Consider the following 20234-nt stretch of genomic DNA (forward strand, 5'->3'; position numbering starts at 1 on the left):
ACACAGATTATGATATAGGTTGGATTGTAAATCCCACCACAACACTTTGCGTCAGGTTTGCGTTAATAGAAACACAAACCCAACACAAAGGGGCATATTCACAAGGATTTATCGTCGAGTCATCGTCACTTTATCGCAGCCAAAGTGGCGATAAATTTACCTCCCCATTCACAAGCTGGTGCTAACAGCCCACAGCACCAGTTTACCCGCAATAGCAGCCGCAAAAAACATCGCCACAGAGGATCACCTAATGAGATGCAGAGTGGGCGTTCCCGTGCCAAAATCTGCGACAACATAACACCACAACATTCTCAACGACCAGCCACATCAGCGTTAAAAACACAAAAACAGCGATAAGGTGCGTTAGCACCAGGAAATCTACACCTGCTCTGACCTGGTGTAAAGTCGGACAGCAGCAAGCACCACAAAAGGGAGACCAGCCCAGGGCCACATCGGAAGTGCAACAGATGTCAAGGAGCCACTCATCATGCGGCCTGGACACCCAAGAGGGCCACAACACCCACCCACACCACCCCAGGATCCCAACTCACACCCGGAACACCCCCCCCCCTCCGGACCACCACAGACGCAGCGCAGACAAAGACAATGGACCCCCAGGAAGCGTGCCAGCTGCACAGACCCAACATCTGACAATGTCACTGTCCACCACAGGCTGAAATGGACAACCATCCTACGCATCCTGACCATCATCGCCTAGCAGGCCTACGGCACCAACACAGTGGACAACCAACATCCCATCCCACACCAAGCTGCTGGCTAGGCTGCACCTGTTGGCCCCTGGTACACCCCAAACAACACCCGCCAGATTCAGAGGAGTCTCACAGCCAGCTACATCCAAGTCCCCCACACCTGTCCTGGACATCACCATCACCCTGGTACCCCATTCCCCATACGTCCAACACAATGCGCTGGATCCGCTGGAGACCAAGCAAGGACCATACGCCATAGCAGGATGCATGCACGTGTTGGGGCAATCTACAGCACTTATGTCCTACCAGTGCACCCTGGTGACACAGCACACAACCACCACAACAGGAAGCACACGTCTCACATCAATGTGCAGGCAACATGAGCACACCGTGGAACCTCCAACAATGTCATGCTGGACCACGAACCCATCAGGCCCGCCCCTGCGCAGCCAGGCCACACTGATCACCTGCCGACACCCGCGTGTGTCAAGGAGGGCCCACCACGTGCCGGCGCAAGCTCCAAGTTCGAGGGCCAGCGGCCACAGCACCAGACACCCCCGATCAGTGAGGCATAGTTCCATATGGACATCTTGGCACCACTGGACCTGAACTATGCAGGCCGGTGGGGCCATCCAACGCAATTAACCCTGTTCAACGCCAGCCGGCGACACATGGTGCCACTAACCCTGTTCAACACAAGCCGGCGACACATGGCGCCACTGAACCTGAACTACGCAGGCCGGTGGGGCCATCCAACCTATGCCAGCGACACTTGGTGAATGGCCCGTGCTGACCGCTGCCTCAGGCCTACTCCACGGTCAAGTAGGTCACAGATTTGGAACTGTACATCGATTATTCAAAGGCAGAATACATTTCATCGCAAGCACGGAGAGTCGTAAGAGGATGACGTGTTGCAGTCCAGAGGGAATAGGATCATTGTTATGGAGGTGAGCGAACACTAGCCACAACTTACCTTGTGTCACTAACTCTGTGCCTCGTGAGCCAATGGCACATGGCTGTGGCCCACTGCTGACCGCTGCCTCCGGCCTACACTGCGGTCCAGTAGGTCACAGAGTCTAGATTTAGCAATGGTGGAGTTCATATCAGTGTGCCGGCATTATCGCAGACTGCATCCCCTCTCAGCACCTATGCCACTAAGTCTGTTCCCCGACAATCATGGACACTCTCTGGTCGAACTTTGGTGGCGTATGAGTCTACGGACTAATGGACTAGGGGGCAGTTTTCATCCTCATGTAGCTGATACCGAATTGGTGGTGGCAACGAGGCTGTTGCATTCCACTCCTCCATTTGCTGTTTTTTGATAAAATAAAAATTTTCGGCGTCATGCCCTGGAGAACACCTTCCACTGTCCCCTGAAATCCTCCGCAACAGACACCTTGGACATTGATGGTGACCCGCCCAGGTCGCATGGCCCATCTGACTGCACCGCAAGTCATCGTCCCGTGGCTAGGTGCCTGTGCTGGCAGCAGTGCATCCGGGTCCACTAACTCTGTGCTGGTCCGGTCTGGGACCCCTTCTTCTGAGATATTGGATGGCCACTGAAGCGGTGGTCCTGCGCTGTACGCAGCCTCCGACCCGCCTGCGTCCTACCAGGGCGCACACATCAAATTGAGTCTGGACCAGCCCGGACGTTACATCACCGCAGGAGGCACACGCCACCACCTCAAGGACCACCTCCAACCACCATCTGCCAGAGTCGAAACGGTGGTCCTGACAGAGTTGCTCAGACCTGTCGTGAATGCCATCATCAGCATGATACCCTGCTCAGCACTCCAGGTGACAGTGACTCAGTGCACCGCCAGCCATTGTCCGTTACTGATTGAGTTTTGTGCTGTGGAGAGGTTGCGCAGCAATGTCACCTCAAACAGTGTGGGAGCCCTGGGACGTTAATGGGGAAGATGATGCAGGTCTGATCCACACCACTGCATCTGCATCAGGAGTATATATCGAAGGGACACAATCCGAGGCCTTTTCGTTTCATGAGCGCGCTCATCTCTTGTGCCCAACCCCAGTGCATAGCAACTCACGGGCATGTTGGCTGAACTCTGGACTTTCTCCGGCTCCCTCCATGTTGCACAGTAGCTGACTCTTTTATGCATGTATTTTCTGTTTCCGTTGCACTGGTGTCTCATGTTCAAGTGGGTGCCAGCACCAGACATTCCATGCGGAATGGCTTACACTCACCCCACACACATCCAGCACAGGTGTACATGTGGCCCTGCCAATAAAAGGTCCGGGCGCATGTGCCCGTAGCCAGTTCAACATGGTATCTGCTTGTGTCCCTTTGGTCTTGTTGTATGTATGAGGGCCCTGTGCCCGACGCCATTACATTGTGCTGTGTACATCGGATGCAGACGTGTCACTGCAGGCAGTGGGTTGGAGCTTTGATATGTAGCTTTGTCGTCACCCACTCAATTCGTAATGGGAGTGGCCAGGTCTGTCGTACGTAGAGCCAACATGGGTGTGTGACTGGAATTTGGGCGCCCCTGCCCGTGGTTCTGTACTGTGAATGTGCAATTGCTTGTGTCTCTATGGCAGTGTGGGTCTCCTTAGTGAGGTGTTGGTGTCCCCTGAAGGGTGATACCTACCTATGTATCCTGGTTTGAATTCCATGGTTTCGGCCCCCACCCACACATGTTGGGCCACCTCCTTTTGGCGTGCAGGAACATGGCATTGGGGTGCGATGTGTGGGTGGGTGAAGTGTCGTGGCCCAGCTGTGCTTGCGGGTGCTTCCTGCTGTGTGGTCTGTTGCAGGTTGGGTGTTTTCCTCTGGGTAGCTTGGCTTTACGGGTCCTGGTGGGGGGTTGCGTGGGATATCCATGTCCTGTTGTAGGGCGTCGGTGTGGTGGTCCTCTCCCGTATCACTGATGTGTTGTATTCTGTGCTCTGCTGAAGGTGTTGTATACCCCTCTGCGATGTGAAGGGGAGGTGCGTATTGACTTTGCGTTGACATATATATATTGTGCAGGTTGCATGCAGACTGTATGGCAATGTACATTGTGACTGTTTGTGGAGGGTTGGATTCTTCTGCGGGACAGTCTAGATTTGGTCTACATGACGTATGTGATGTCGTACGTGTACATTTCCATTTCACAGTTTCCTGCTTCGTCAGATGTAGTAGGCATGTTTCTGTGCATGTTAGGAGCCAGTTGTGTCCTCTGTTCTGCAGTGTGGGCTATGCGCGTTGTTCCTCGGTGTCGTCAATTTGGGTGTGCTGTTCGTGCTATGTGTGTGTGCTGCAGGATGCCAAGGGGATCGGGCCCATGGACCTGGGTGATTGTGGGTGTGCAGTGTGCTACACCTCGTTGTGCATGTGTGTCATTGTGCCCACTCCCCCTGTCCCCCCAGTCCCTGTTGATGTTGTGTCAGGTCCTCTTGAGCTGTGTCCGTACTCCCTACTCCTTGCAGCTTCTCCACATTGATGACTATGGCCTGGGTTTCCTTCAGCTCCTCCGGTGGCACTGGACTGCCACCTCCTGTCGCCGTTGCTGCCTTCCTGTTGGCAGCGGATTTGTGCCTGGTTTATGTAGTCGCGTCATGCCAGCGCCTATTGGCCTCCTGGATTGGCCTCCTCGGTACTCCGACTGCATTCCAGGTGGTCTGCTAGTGGGTCAGTTGCTGGTAGTGTTCTGTCGCCTCCATGATGCTGGTCTTGTTTTCCTGCGGTCTGCATCCTTCCCCAACCCCATTGTTCCTTGCTGGTGGTCTGTGGGGATTGTGGGGTTTGAGTTGGCCCCTGCGCTGTGCCAGCGTGCATCCATGTTGCTACACACTTTGGATTGTCTTTGGTGTATTTTTTCTGTGTGTTTTTTAGTGCATTGTTCCGTCAGACACGTGAGATTTGCAGGCCCGTGGCTGGTTTTCGCTACTTTTTGTTCCCCGGTTGGCCTCATCGCATGTTTTTTTGCGTTCGCGTATCGCATTTATGCGGCGTGGCGTTGATTTTCACGCAGACAGTTTGCGCGTTATCTGCTGACTATCGCGTGGTACCGCCTTGTTCTTAACGTTGTCACAGGCTTATTTTCATGCGATGGGCCGCGATATTGAAAGTTGCGTTACGCTACTCTTGCGGTAGTTATCACACGTTCTTGTGAATATACCCCAAAGTGTTTATAAATCTGGGCCTATGTATGCAAAGTTGCAGATTCACGAAGTTGCACAGTGTGTTTTTCGTCAAAATAGATTATGCTGGGGAAAATCAAGCTAATTCACTACTTCATAGAGATTTTCCCACCGCAACAGCAGCCTCTTAGTTCAAAAACTTCATATCTTCAAGAAGTTAAAAAAATATGAACTTCGTATCAGAATCAAACCTTCAAAAATCCTACTAATTTTAGTAATGAAACATATGTTGTTCACAAAAAAGACAACGTAACCACAGTTTTCCTGTCCTTTCATCAAACTTATTTTGGCACAGAACTTAAGAACACAATCCTGCCAATTTTTGATACAAACATAAATATAGTAATGTGGATAAGCATTTTTAGGTCCAGCATGAGCCAAGACCTTTTCATCCATTGATCTGTTGCTGTGTCAGTCACATGTTTCTTTCACCGACTACAGCAAACAGCATTGGGCATTGGGTCATCCCACTTCAGCCACTGGCTAATTTCACTCTGATTGACAGCATTCTACTCTTATACAAGGAGCACATCTGCACACAAAGGAGCTCCCATCAGTTCCAGGGACTACTATGGCAATGTGTGGTTTTTGAGTCCCAACGTATGTTTGCTTTTAGTCAATTTTTCTATTGTCTAGAGCCCAGCGATTCCCTCAACAATGAAGTTTTGCAAAACAAACATTGACAAAACCAAAAAGCTGACCTTTGACACAATTTTTTTGTTTTACCAATGCTTGTTTGACGTGGAAGGTAGAATAAGAAGATGCCCACTGCTTTATCTGCGACCCTCAAATGCTTTTAAGAGGCATTGATCCACCCCAAGGTATCCTCTGATTTCTTCTTTACGGAGTACATAAGGGCAGCCCTGGTATGTCATCAATTCCCAGTTTCTAGGACATGACCTCTCAGTTGGGAGGACTGAAAAGAAGAAAGTGCACCGGGGTTACCGGAGTGTCCAGGATATGATGACAACAGCAGACATGTGGGAAGTTGTCTCCAATGCACCGCATAATGCTGCCAGAGGCTGCTTGCCAAAGTGCAATTTAGTAAGTATGACGTTAAGAAACAATATCCAAACATGCAAAGAAAAGCAGGGAGTCACCTGGGACCAGAAAGTTGCTCTTTGTTCCTAAGTAATAGATAAGTGGGAAAGAGCAAGAGAGAGCAGAGGAGAAATGAAGCTGAGTTTTCATGCAAGAGTTTAGGGCAGGGTGCAGGGATGAATGTACCTAGAGGACAGGAACTCTGACTTTGGGTGTGGGAGGAGAAGAGGGGTTCTGAAAAGAGCGCACACAGTTGGGAAGGAGTACCTGAGGTTACTGTCTATTGACTCGTCAGTAGGCCCTGGTGACTTTATTGGGGATGGACACTGTCTCATGAATCTGCAAGTAACTTTCCAAAAAAAGTTCATCCACTTTGGCTCCTTAATGGAACATTTTGCGCTGATCCATCAAGTGGGGTGGGAGGGACAAGAAAAGAGGGTCGAGAGGTCCCTAAAGTGTGAATTCCCATTTTAATAGCAATAGGAAAGTTTGTTCTCGGAAACAGAAAAAACGACTGAACAGGACTTACAAAAAATTTGGCACAAAGTTTTAACTTTACTCAGGGAGCATGCTTTATTATTAGGTGGAAATCCGTTTTGTGGTTTTCGAGAAATTAACATTTAACAAGCATTTGCAATGCAACAGGTCTCGCATTTACGTGAGTTTGAGCTGTTGGCATTGTAAATGACAATGCCTTTTATTTATGTTTTGGTTTTGAAACATAAATAAAACACATTGTCATTTATAATGCCAATAGCTTAAACTCGAGTAAATGCGAGACCTATTTTGCATTGCAAATGCTTGTTTTTTGGTAGGCACGAAGAGCCACCCTCCCCCGTGTAATGCCAGCTGCTGCAACAGGGGGAGGGACGGAGTCTGAGGAGAGAGAGCAGAGGAGGAAAGAGCAACAGAGAACCAGTCTGCCAAGTAGGTGCGAACGTTAGATTGTAAGGATGAAAGGGTTGGTTAGGTGTGGCCCAAAGAAGAATTAGAGGGTATGTTTCCTGAAGTGAAAGTAATCATTTCGCGGGCGCTTTGATGTTTGCAGTGGCCGCGCGGCTCACTGAGAACATCAAAGCGCCCGCGAAATGTACACGCAGGCTGCCAAATGGTGCGCGGGCCCGGCGCACATGCACTGTATTTGGGGGCCTGAAAAGCACTCATTTGCACTTCCAAATACCCGTTTTCTATAGCTCTCGCCAGAGCAGCGCTAAAGCGCTGGCTCAGGCGAGACCTAAAAAGGTACTGAAGGTAGACATGAAGGGGTTAAAAGTGAGAAATATCTGTTGCGACAGTAGCTCAGTGGAACCAAAATTCAAAATGCATGTTTTGTATTTGGACAGCCCTGCAAATCTGGAGAGGGATCCATGGTATTAGAGCAATCTGATTGGCTTGCCGCAACATGAGAGAAAACGTTGTATCTGTCAACAAAGGGCTTGAGGGCTTGATTCCCATGTTTGGAAAAAAGAAAAGAAAGGACACATGATGGGGCACGGTGAGCAGACACTGACCCCGATGCTCAGTTGGGGGTCTCAAAGGGAGCCACCTTGTCAACAATTTATTTTTTTAATTACTGTTTGGCCTTTACCCGTGCACATCGAGGGTTGGCTGCCCATGGAGGTTTGGTCACAAGACCGGCAGGAACCTAGGCCATGTGACCAATTCTTCGGGTGTGTGTAGCGGGATTGGCTGCCCACAGCCGGTTGGGCGCAAGATATAGCACAAGGAGGCAACCGTGTTTATAGGACAACAAATGCAAAATTATATGCATTATATAGGTTGTATTACATGGCCAATTGATGTTTTCAGTTTTATTATAAAGAGATATGTTCTCAATAGCCTGCCAGGAGTGCCAGTTTTTTCTGGTGAAAACCTCATTCCCCTTTCAACCAACATTTCAAAGATGGCTTTTGTCATAATGTAGTTTGCACGTTGGTTTCCTTTTTTGTGTTATACCACAATATTGAGGTCGAAATATTGATTTAGAAATATTTTAGGACCTTGATAGTGACTCCTGAAACACCGTCATTGAGGAGTGAATATTAGAAAGTGCTCACTTACATTGATGATATTTCAGTAGCGGATGTTATGGCCATGATATTTCCAAGGGTCAGTATTTCGGGAGTCGATATTGTGACATATAGTGCCTTCTTTCTGTTCTTTGACTGGTGGGATTTGATGCATCTGTATGTACCAATGAGTCTCCATCCTAGTTCTTTCACTATGATTGGAAATACAACATAGCTTTGGTCATGCCATGTAAAATCTTTTTGTATTTTCAGTGGTGTGTGAAGGCATTATACAATTATACATTAATGTATATCTTTTTTTTAAAATGATTTTTGTTGAATAAAAGAAGAAAGTACCGAGAGTTTCATAAGGAAGAGAGACAACAAATTTTTTAAGACAAACTTTATTGAGAAATGCGAATATTTTGAGTATAATCACATATTCTTGTGTACATTTTAAGATATTTTCGGTGTATACATCTTCATGTGAGTTCATACACTTGCTTTACATTTGTAATGATGTACATTATTTGCATTTATGTTAGCAATACTACTTTGGTCCAATTATAGTTTAATAACCTATAGCAGTGGGTTAAATGTCATACTTACAATTATCTAAAACCCCCCTCCCACCATATACCCACCCCATAAACAAACCCTTCAACAAAAGAAACTGTTGCCGCTGCGGTTGAATTACATCCTTTCAGGTGCATTGTACCATGTGGTAGTCATGTCCAATATCGTAGAGAAGGACAAGGGGAGAGGGAGAGGGAAGGCAGAGGAGCGAGGAAAAAGGAGGAGGGGGTGGGAACGGGGACAATCTTAATGAGCCGGGTTACTGTAAGATTAGGAATCAAATATCATCTCCACAGTCTTCCCGTGTATCCCCGGTGCCCTCCGACATCTCCTCTGTTTCTGCCTTGAAATGCTCTACCAGTTGTGCCCAGTCCAGGGAGATTGGTCGTTTTCTCAGCCCCCTATACTCCTCCCGTTGAAGCGCTTCCCTCTCCTGAAGGAAGAGAGACACCATATTGAGAAATATAACAGGTAAAATACAACCTTATGTACAAGATCAAAATGAGAAAGAGAAAAGATTAGGGTACCTATAAATTACTAGTTATTTATATAATTTTAAAGCACGAAAAAGTGAGAAAGAAGATAGAAAGCAGAAAAAGAAAAGAGGAAGGAAGGGGGGAGAAAGGGAAAGGAGATACTTAGATGATTTTAGTATAAGGTTGAGTGTGTAGATAGAAAAGTAGTAAAAGGTAGCCAGAGTAAATCATATTTGATTTTTTTGAGATATTGATGAAGATGAAACAGTAGAAATTCTATGCTCATTACAAATAACATTCCACCATGTTAACATACATATTTTGGAATTGTCTTTCCAACAAGTAAGAATATCTTTAAATGCAAGAGCAATAAATAGGTCAAATAATTTTAACTTTAACGAGCCGTCATGGAAATCGGCATACATGGATCCACGAAAAACATTTTGAATTGATAATGGAATATTAAAAAGAAATATCTTAGAGCATTTAGACAAAATTAATTTCAAGAACTTAAAAACATTGAGGCAATGGTATAACAAATGAAGTAATGCGTCATTAGAGGAAAGACATGACCAACAAAGATGAGAAGGAGAGGGGTTGATTTTGTGTATAAATATGGGTGCTCGAACTGCTCTATTATATAGAAAAAATAACGATTGAGTGATGTTGGCAGCTCTAGAGTTAGTAAAGACTTTGCGCCATAATTTGTCCTATTTTTTAATTGAGAGGGTCATTGAGCGGTCTAGTTCCCAAGCTAGTTCAATTGGTGATTTTGATCTTACAGGAGTAGGAGTGGATAAGAATTTATATATAAGGGAAGCTTTTGGGCTAGAGTCAGGATTGGCATTATACAAAGGAGTCAAGGGAGTAAATAGAGTAATGTTGGGAGGAAAATATTTGGCTGATAAAAATGATTGAAGTTTCTGTGATAGTTGAGAATACTGGGGTAAGCAATAATAGGGTAGATCATAATATTATTGTAGTGTGTTGAAGGATATAACAGAATTATGAGATCCAAGTTGATGGGCATATATAATATTCTTCTCTATCCAGTGTTTGAAGTAGAAAGATTTATGGAGAAATTTAATAAATGTATTGTACCAAATAGAGGAGGCAAGAAAAGCTTGATAAAAGTTAGAGCCTTCTGTATATAGTGAATGTATCAAGTGTTGGGAGTATTTTAAAATGGGATGCCTGGAAATAAAACTACAGTTGAACATAAAACAAGTGTTTGTAGAAAGAGAATTTGTGTAGTAAGTAGCGTTCAAAATTGATCCAGCTAGGTATCGCTTTATCATGATATTGTCTGTTCAATGCGTAGACTTGTCTAATTAAAAAAGCGGTATGATATAATTTAAAATTAGGGAATCGTACACCCCCTTCGTCTTTTGGTTTGATTAATTTAGATAACGCAATGCGAGTAGGTTTGTTATTCCAGAGGAATTTAGTGCAGAGGGAGTTGATTTGATTAAAGTAATAATTAGGAATTTGAAAGGGTAGCATAGAAAGTAAGAATAGAATAAGCGGAGCAATCATCATTTTAATGGTATCTAGTCTACCCCACCAGGACAAATAGAGCGGGGACCAGGAAGAAAATATGTTTTGAGTCTTGGTTTTTAAAGTAGTAGAATTGTGGGTGTGAGTTTTAGAAATAGTAGAAGTGAACCAGACACCAAGTATTTAATTTTAGATGGACAACCCTTAAAATTAGTATCAGAAAACATGTATTGATAGCATAAGGAATTTAAGGGTACAATCTCAGTTTTAGAGAAATTCAATATATAGTCAGATATTGTGGAATATAAGTCATTTTCTTGTAGAAAGGGAGATAGGGAGTTTAAGGGTTTTGACAGATAGATCAAAATATAATCTACGTAAGCAGATAATTTATTTTCATGAGAGTTGTGTTGGAAGCCAGTTATCAAAGAATTACAACAAATACGTTCAAGAAAAGGTTCGAGACATAAAAGAAATAAAAGAGGAGAGAGGGGACAGCCTTGCGAAGTACCCCTAGGCGAGGTAAAATAAATGGATAAAAAACCATTAGCAAAGACACATGCAGAAGGTTCAAAATACAATAGCTGATGAATGAAGTGAACTTGGGGCCAAAATCGAACCAATGAAGAGTTTTGAACATAAATTGCCAATTTATACGATCAAAAGCTTTTTCAGCGTCAAGGGATAATCCAGCTAAAGGATCAAGGAATTGTTTCGCCAAGGCAAGGATATTAGAGAACATGCTAGCATTGTCTGAGGTAAGTCTACCTTTAACAAAACCAGATTGATCAGATTTTATCAGTAGGGGTATAACATCTTCTAGTCTAGAGGCGAGGATTTTAGCAAAACTTTTGCAGTCATAATTAATTAATGAGATTGGGTGATAATTTTGACAGAGGGAATGATCTGTATCAGGTTTGGGGATTATTACAACAAGAGAATCAAGGAAGGAACCTTCAGCTTTGGAGTGAGAAAGAAAAGAGGTGAAGAGGTCATGTAAGTGTGGAGCAAAAATAAACGAAAGAAAATAGATAAGCTCAATAGAAAAACCGTCAGGGCCAGGAGCCTTAGCTCTCTTTAAAGATTTAATTGCATCCAAAATCTCCCGAAGTGAGATATCTTTTTCCAATAGGGCCATAGCACCTGGTATAGAGCGAGGGGAAGGGAGACCATCAAAGAATGTCTGAGAGTCGTTTTCGGAGGGATGGGTGTGTTCCATGTATAATGAATGATAGTATGTCTGGAATGCATTGACAATCTCTAGGTCAGATTGCAGTAAAGTATTATTGAGGGTATTACGAATAGGTCCAATGGTTTTCCTTTCTGAATTAACTTTTACATAATTGGCCAACATTCTACCAGCTTTGTTCTGACCCTCATGGTATTTAGATTTTATTTTGAGTTGAATATTACAGGCATCAGTTGTAGCTAATTAGCCTTAATGAGGTCCCGAAGGTGAAAGGGGGATTTGGAGGTATAATAAGCGTGTTCAAGGGTTTTGATATGATTGAGAGTGGAGAGATATTAGGAATTTAAGAACCTTTTCTTTTTGGCAGTATAGGCAATGGTAAAGGCTCTGAAGGAGGCTTTAAAAGCGTCCCAATTATTGTGAACAGAGGTGTCATTTGGTTTATTAAATTGGAAAAATTATTTTATAAAGGAGGTAGCAAAGTATATGTTTGATCAGATAATAAGGAGTTATTGAATCTCCATGGAGCATGTTTTGGTGTAACAAGGGATAAATCAAAAGAAACTGAGACAGGGGCATGATCAGAAATAAAAATGGAGCCAATCTCAGAAGTTTGGAGTTTAGGGAGTAAAGGTTTTGAAATCAAAATGTAATCAATGCAAGACATGGTGTGATGAACATTTGAGAAGAACGTAAACTCCTGTTTATCAGAATTACTGGTTTTCAATCATAGAGCGGACAAGAGGCAATAGCAGCTTGTGATTTATCTGGTTTAAATTTACAATCTGATTTCCTATCAGAAAAGGGATCCATCCAATAATTAAAATCTCCAGCAACAATAATATTGGGGTTAGTGATTGAGGATAATTTTAATTTAATAGCATGCCAAAAATCCAGTTCAGACTTAACCGGTCCATGAATATTGAAAAAAGGGACCTGTTTATTATGGACCATAGCATTGAGTATTACCCATCGTCCACTCGCATCATTTAACCCTCATGCGTAATTTTGCAAAGACGGGGATGTAGAATACCGTAGCGGATGTTCATGGATCTCAACTGTGGACGAAGAGCTAGAAATTCTTTACATCTGGCATTGGTTGCGTTGGAAAGGTCTTGTGAGATAAAGATATTGTGACCAGACCATATGAGACGGCGTTTCTCTCTAGCAACTTTTAGGACATGCATCAGGTTGGTGACTTCTAGGAAAAGCATTATTATGCCACTAGGCTTGTTAGATTGAGGTTGAGAACAATCAAGACGATATGCCCGTTGGATATTGAGAGGAGTAGAAGACTAAAGGTTGAGAAGGTCAGGCAAAAATCTCTTCAGGAAAGAAAAAAGATCAGGACCTTCAACATTTTCAGGTAATCCGCACAGTCCGAGATTTTTCCTTCGATTGCGGGTTTTGAGATCCTCAGTATGTAGTTTGAGTTTATGAATTTCTTGTTCTAGTAAAGGTACTTTAGTAGCTACATCCTGTAGATTGCTTATGCGTTGTCCCATCTCACACATTTTGCCTTCAATGCTGATCCAACGGTCTTCAATCAATTGTAATTTTTCATTGGTGGTATTCATTACCGGTTTTAGTGCATGTAACTCGTCCAGAATTGAGTCCAAGACCGGGTCAGGAGATGACTGGACCGGAGATGGAGGTTCATTTTTTACTCTTTTCAGTTTAGTGCCAGACAAAGATATTTTCATAAAACTAAGAGAATCACTAGCCATCATGATAATGTGTACCTGTCGATGAGGGAGTTTTTTAGCAGTAGAAAGTCTGCCCATAAAATTGGTGATCAGTGATAGAGAATTATAAGGTGATACAGTCACTGCGGATGATAGCTAACACAGAAAAATCTCAGATGGCAGGAAAGTACAACATAGCGGGTTGTGTAGCAGATAGTAATAAAGGTACCTACATTATTTATAAATATGCAAGAATCACACAAGCATGTGTATTCATTTATTCACATCCCTTTTAACGTCAATTAAAAAAAAAATGCTGTTATGTCCCATGTATAAGTCTTATACGTATGCAGTATGAAAAAGAGTGTTGTTAGGCATGATTATTGAGAAGAGCTGGGAGTGATGTTTCAATTATAAGCGATCCAAGTGTTGAATATCATGCTGGATGACAGATGAAAAGATAACTTGAGAAGAGCGAGAAGCGTTAACAAAATGGCGTCACGATCTGACAGGATTCAAAGTATCTTGGACAACACATTAGTAGATGAGGAGAACAAAAAATTAGAACAGTGACACTCCCTGTTTACTTTAATAAATTGCTTCTTCCATCCATCATAGTTTCACAGAGAACTTCTGTTGTTGAGTGCATATAATGCTCGGCATTGCCTCTCGATGATACGTAGGTACAGACTGAAATAATCTGCCAGTATGCGCATGAGAGGACATCAAAGACTATTTGCATTAATCCCCTTTGGCTGCATGTAGGTTTCTCTCACACATATTCCAAATGAGTATAAATGAAGGAAAGCTCACCCAAGCGAAGAATGCCGCATTAAGAAACCATGAAGAGGTGTATTTGCAAGCGCCGTGTAGACACAATGGTGGGAATTCCCACCTCATAAAACAGCGTTGTCTCGGCAAAAACCATTAAAAAGCAAGATAAAAACTCACCCAGTGGCACACATGAGTGCCAGACACATCAAAAGACGAGGCCAGCGTTGGGGAGCCCGAAACAAGGGCTCAATATGGTCGAAATTCACCTCATTAGCTCCATGAGGGAACGGAGCTCAGCCGACCACCGCCATCTTGTTCAAACGCGCAAGCCACGCCCTACAATAATGTATATCTGACCTAGGAAAGTCTTTACAGAAACTGAGCATTTGTAATTCTCAGTAAGTTTATGCTAGATGTAAGTAGGTCACAGGTAGGTTACAGGTGGAACACACATTAGACACTTCATGCACTCTGGTCAGATTTCAACAAAACTCAGTCAAGTCACTCCAAGATAGAGGTTAGCCATGGATATTCTGAAATCTTCTTTAGCCTTCTTGCTAGATTGACCAATCTCAAAGCTCAACAATCCTCCAAAACGTGTGGCAGATGTAAGAAACAACACACACAAGGCAAACAGTGAAAAGACCATGATTGTAAGGCTGAGACAATGGTAGAGATAGGGAACATATTAACAAGAAAACACTAAAATTCCGCTTATAGGAGCAATCTGAATAAAGAATAATATAGCTAGTTTAGGTTTAGAATCCTACGCTGAAATCTTACTTTGGGGGTCTGTAGTAATTAAACATACTTCACAACTATTTCAAGTTTCTTTATGACTATTTGTAGTTGAACTGGGTTCAAGCACCTGGAAGGACTGCAAATATACTTGGTTAACTTGAGATAGAGGATTTCCTCACTGAGAAAATGTACCTTTGCAATAAAGACTTAAGACTGTGTGATGTGCTCTCTAAGGGGCATGCCTCATTGATGCCCTGTGCATGCGGTCTTCGAGCTATCTGGAAGCCATTCCGATTATACCTGGCCAGCCGAAGTGACACATGGATGTAATGCACTGGACGTGGTTATTTATTGATGTTGTATAACAAGCTTAGATAATAACTGTGTGGCGAGACTGGCTGTTAAACATATGCAATATAATAAGATCTCACGTCTTGTACCACTTCACACTATTTATTCACATTCATTTGTCAATGTAAAAATGTATGATTATTGCTATTTGTTTTACATTACATTTACTGTCATTAACTAAAAATTATAAATAACATTTTATAACTAGTTCTATTCTATTCTATTCTATTCTATTCTATGGGGTCTCCTAGTCACCTATCTTTCCCTAGCTTGCTCAGTTAAAGCCTTTAACCTTCAGATCACTCACTGCATTATGCAATAAACATCCAAAGCTTACATTACTCTTGTCAGAGGAGCAACACTTACCAGGGCTTCGATCAAGCCCTCAGTGCATACCTTGGGTTTCTAATGGGAAACTTTTGGCACACAGGCCATAGGGCTGTAGAAAACCTTAAAAGAGTTTTGGTTTTCCAAAACACCAATAGCGCTGTAGAGTTGAGCAGCGGGCTATGTCTTCTGCACAGTGATCTCTTGGGGATCACCCAAGCCTTGGGAGGCAATGGAAGTCTCAACTTAAAAGGTTCAAGATATCAGAGTGTAACCCCACACAGCCCCTTCCGCATAGATGTCATCAGTATACTGAATGGGCGATTTCAAACAAAAACACCCATTAAGACCAAAGGTTCAATTGCTGTTGAGGTGGCGACACACATTGATCACCTTTTATCATTTCTCTGCAGTAAGAATAAATCAGAATATATGCAACAGATGCAGACATTCTCTACCCTACTGGGCTAAAGTTAAATTCACATTAATGTCCCCTGTCACAATCATTACAACCTTTGTATGTACAATGTCAAGAAAGAACAGATGGACTCCATCAAGTATTTACATTCGGGGTGTGCATGATTGTGCCACTGGGAGATCTGGGTATTTATTAATATCCAGTTTCAGAAATATCTTTTGAATTGTTACTAGTAATTTTCAGAATTTACACGTTGTTAGAAAGTGAGGGCACTCGAGTCACTTGCACCATCAAAATCACATCTTATATGTGAGTTGCCAGGAGAACATATCCTGAAAACCTCACGAAGGAGATGAGCTTATCCACCCATGCCCCTTGGACACAAATAAGGCTGAAGGTCTTTAGAAACACCAAGACATCTGTGAGGGCACCAAGCCTCCTCCAAGTGGTTACTTGCCATGAAATAAAAGTAAGGGTGATTTCAAAGCCTTCCACTCTCCATGCCAAAGCGGGGTCTAGTATTTAGTTCTTAGGGAAACCTCTAGGGCAATTGTGCCAATACACTTGCAACCCTGTATCAATCATAAACTGCCTTAGAAGTCTTACCCAGTGGAGATGTTGTTTGATGGAAGCATAACCACCCTTATCTGTCCAAAACTCCACCCGGTTCCTTTCACCCTGGGACGCTACAACTGCTCAGCATAGATTTGACTTTATTGTTGTTAGACTAAAAGGCTGAGGCTTACCCCTCAGAGAACATTAAGATATTTGTCTGTCCTAGGAAGAAAAAAAACACCCTGCAAAAACCTTCTTGGCTAGCCCAAATATTTGACCAGTTTCCATTATAGACCTGGTGATCTTTGAAGATTCAAGCTCAAATGGAGCAGGTGGTGTTAAACATCCCACAGAAACTGATTGCAAGAGATAAGCAAAATTCTCACAATTTAAGATTTAAGAGATTTTTTATTAGCTTAAGATATCAATACATTTTCTTTAAACAAAAAACGATGTTTAAGAAATGTGGGAGTGAAGATGGTGGCCACTTGCAAAGAATTTGCCAACAGATCGGTAAACCAGGACCTTCCCCTTTTAAATCCTCCTTTCAAAATACATAGGCACTATCTACGAAGGACTTAACCAGTTCAAATGAGTCAACCCTTGCTTAGTCAATAACTATGTTTGATGAGAAATTTGTATACCTACATTTTAACATTGAGGCAAATCAGAAGTGCTACTTATTTACATGTCTCATACACACCGACCCTCTTCTTGCTGCAAGCAGAGGCTTCAAGACTTAACTTTAGCTCTATCCCAACAATTTCAATGCCCCCAAAAGGGAGTGAGGGGCATATGTATCAAATTCCATTATTGCGATTCTCAAATAGCGATTTTTAGGGAATCGCTATTTGAGAATCGCAAAACGGGATGTAATAAAAAATTTACAAATGTTTTGCGATTCCTTGGCATTCCTTAATTGCAATTAGCAAATTGCTAATCGCAATTAAGGAATACCTTCCCATTCATTCCTATGGGCTAAGAGGCCCATGGGAATGAATGGAAAGACAGTCTCAATTTGCGATTCGCAATTTGAGAATTGCAAAACAAGAATGCAATTTCAAGGGTGCCAGGTTGTCAAAAGGACACCCTGTTGCACCCCTGAAATATGTATGTGTGCACATGTGGCGCACATACATGCCCTAAGGGCATGTATGTGCATCACATGGCATTTTAAAAAATGCAAAAAAGTGCATTTTTCAAAGAAATTGCAAATTACCACCAACTTGAAGTTGGTGGTAATTTGCGATTCCTTACGGCCAATTCACACGTTTTCTGTGCTTCATACATTGCATTTAAGGAGTCGCAATTTGAGATTCCTTAAATGCAATCGCAAAATAGAGAATCGCAAATTTTGGGATTCTCTAATTTGCGATGCCCTTTTGGGATGATACATCCCAAACGCCGATTCTGAGAATCGGCCCGTTTGCGAATAGGAAAAGGGCTTGATACATATGCCCCTGAGTCCCCAGTGTTTCTCCCCTTCCACCCTTGTTATTTCTTGAGACTGCAAAAGAAAGCGGGAGCTAACAGGTCCAAGGACCCTTAGAGACCCGAGTGATGGTGTTGGAATTGCTCCACTCTCTTTCCAAAAGAGTTCTGGAAAGGAGGTTGCAGTTTATTATCTGACCTCTACTCCTCTTCCACCACTTACTATTAGCTACTTATTTCCCTCCCTTAAGTACATAAGGGGCATATTATCAAGAAATGGCCAAGAAACGGATAAGAAAATTATCGCCACTTTAGCGGCAGAAAACTGCAGCTAAAGCGGCGATAATGGGCTTGATAATATGCCCTTGAGAATTCCCATAGAAGCCCAGGTTCTGGTGTCAACCTGGGCTTCTATGGGAATTCTCTGCGGCATATTATCAAGCCCATTATCGCCACTTTAGCGGCAGTTTTCTGCCGCTAAAGCGGCGATAATTTTAACGCCGTTTCTTGATAATATGCCACTTAGAGAGCTGTAATTCTTCAGTTACAGTTATTGTGGCACCAGCATCCAGTACTAGATAACCAACATGACACCCCCATGGTACTGCATTACGCTAGGTACCAAAAAGAAAATTACAAAAGGGTCTGACCCTACTGCCAACTGCTATTATGCAGGCCGCAGGCCTTGTGCGGCAGGGGGGTGCAGAGGTGTAACGAAACTTGAGGGAGCCCCACTGCAAGGTACTTGGAGGGCCCCCCCTCTGGACTCAATCAGGAGCTCTCAGGCTAGGGTACTGTGCCGAGGGGTCCCCATGCAGCTCGGGCTGTGGGGGCCTATGATATGCCACTGGGGGGTGTAGGTGTATGGCCCTGTGGCCAATGCCCGCTCTGCATAGCCAAGGGCTGTGAGTTGCAGGTGTTGGCCACTCTGCAGTTGGTTGGGCTCAGGGTCTGGTCGCAGGCAAAATCTTACATCCACTCAGGCCACACAAGGCCTAAAATCATGTGTAATAAACACTGGGTGCCCTGCAGTGGATTAGACCTAGGGTCTGGCCCTGCGGTGCATATCCAAGGGCATGGCGCGGTAAGGGCTGGGTGCTGCTGGAGGAGTTGTGTGCAGTTCAGGCAAGCCCTGCAGCCAAGCCCTGCTGCACCCGGCCAAAGGCTGTGAATGCTCCCAGCTGCAAACCCCCATTGTACATACCAGTGCGTGGCAGGGTTAGCTAATGTGCAGTGGGCATGGCACAGGCCCTGGCAGCACTATTGGTTTAGTATTGTGCAAGTATTGTGGAGTAATACACAATACGGCTTTTGACGACAAGCAGATACATTTGCTGGTAGGATAGACCTAAAAACTGGACCCGGGTGAAATGACATTTACGCTGGCGTAATTCGTGCAATTTTGTGAGTTTCACATTACACGTGCTATTCGTAATTCAGTAAATTATGCCATTATACCGTTCGCCTAATTGTGCAACAGTTTGTGTTAAAATTACAGCGTGGGAGTGTGCAAAAATGGGAAGAACCAGATTACGAGTGGCTGCTCTTTGCAGCACTTCGGGTTTTCACACCTCTTTTTTTAATCGCTAAATACGTCACCCATCAAAAATTGTCGCAGAGAGTATTTTGCACTAAAAAATAGTGTTAAATGACGGATGTGTGTTTTGGACGATAATGAGTTATGTTACATAATTCTCCCGGGTTTTTTGGCAAATTACGCGAATTCCGCGCACTCGTAGTAAAAACTAGGCCTGGGCTAAATTTCCGTTCCGCTCGCGGAAATTGCGATAATTTGACATTTTCGCGTTCCGCGGAGAGTGCGAAAATGTCAAAATTTCCGCATTCCGCAGCTTAGCGATAATTTGTTTCTTGCTCGCGCTGTAAAATAATACATTCTCGCGCGCGTGATCGCCTTACCTGAATCCCCGCGTTCGCCGACAAGTTTTCCCGATCCGGTCGCGTTCTCCACAAGATGTTGGATTGTTGGTAGCCATCTGCGCTGTCTCGCGACAGTTCGCGCCCGCAGTAACATCATGCGTCGCGCGATCACATCTTTCTTCTCGCGATCATGCACCGTGAGAAGAGTGAAAACAAGATGGCCGCACCCGCGAGCAACCGCATGGGTAAGTTGGCGAGCCGCGACCACGCAGAAAATACCGCGAACGGGCGGGAAAAAAACTTCCGCATCCTCGCGATATTTCCGCGTGTTTGCGGAGATTTGTAACATTTTCGCGATAATTTGCGAAAGTCGCTTTCGCAAATTCCGCCCACCCCTAGTAAAAACTCAGGGGGGCACGGTCTCCTGAATGCT

The sequence above is a fragment of the Triturus cristatus genome, chromosome 8 (genome assembly GCF_964204655.1).
Source record: "Triturus cristatus chromosome 8, aTriCri1.1, whole genome shotgun sequence".
NCBI lineage: Eukaryota > Metazoa > Chordata > Amphibia > Caudata > Salamandridae > Triturus > Triturus cristatus.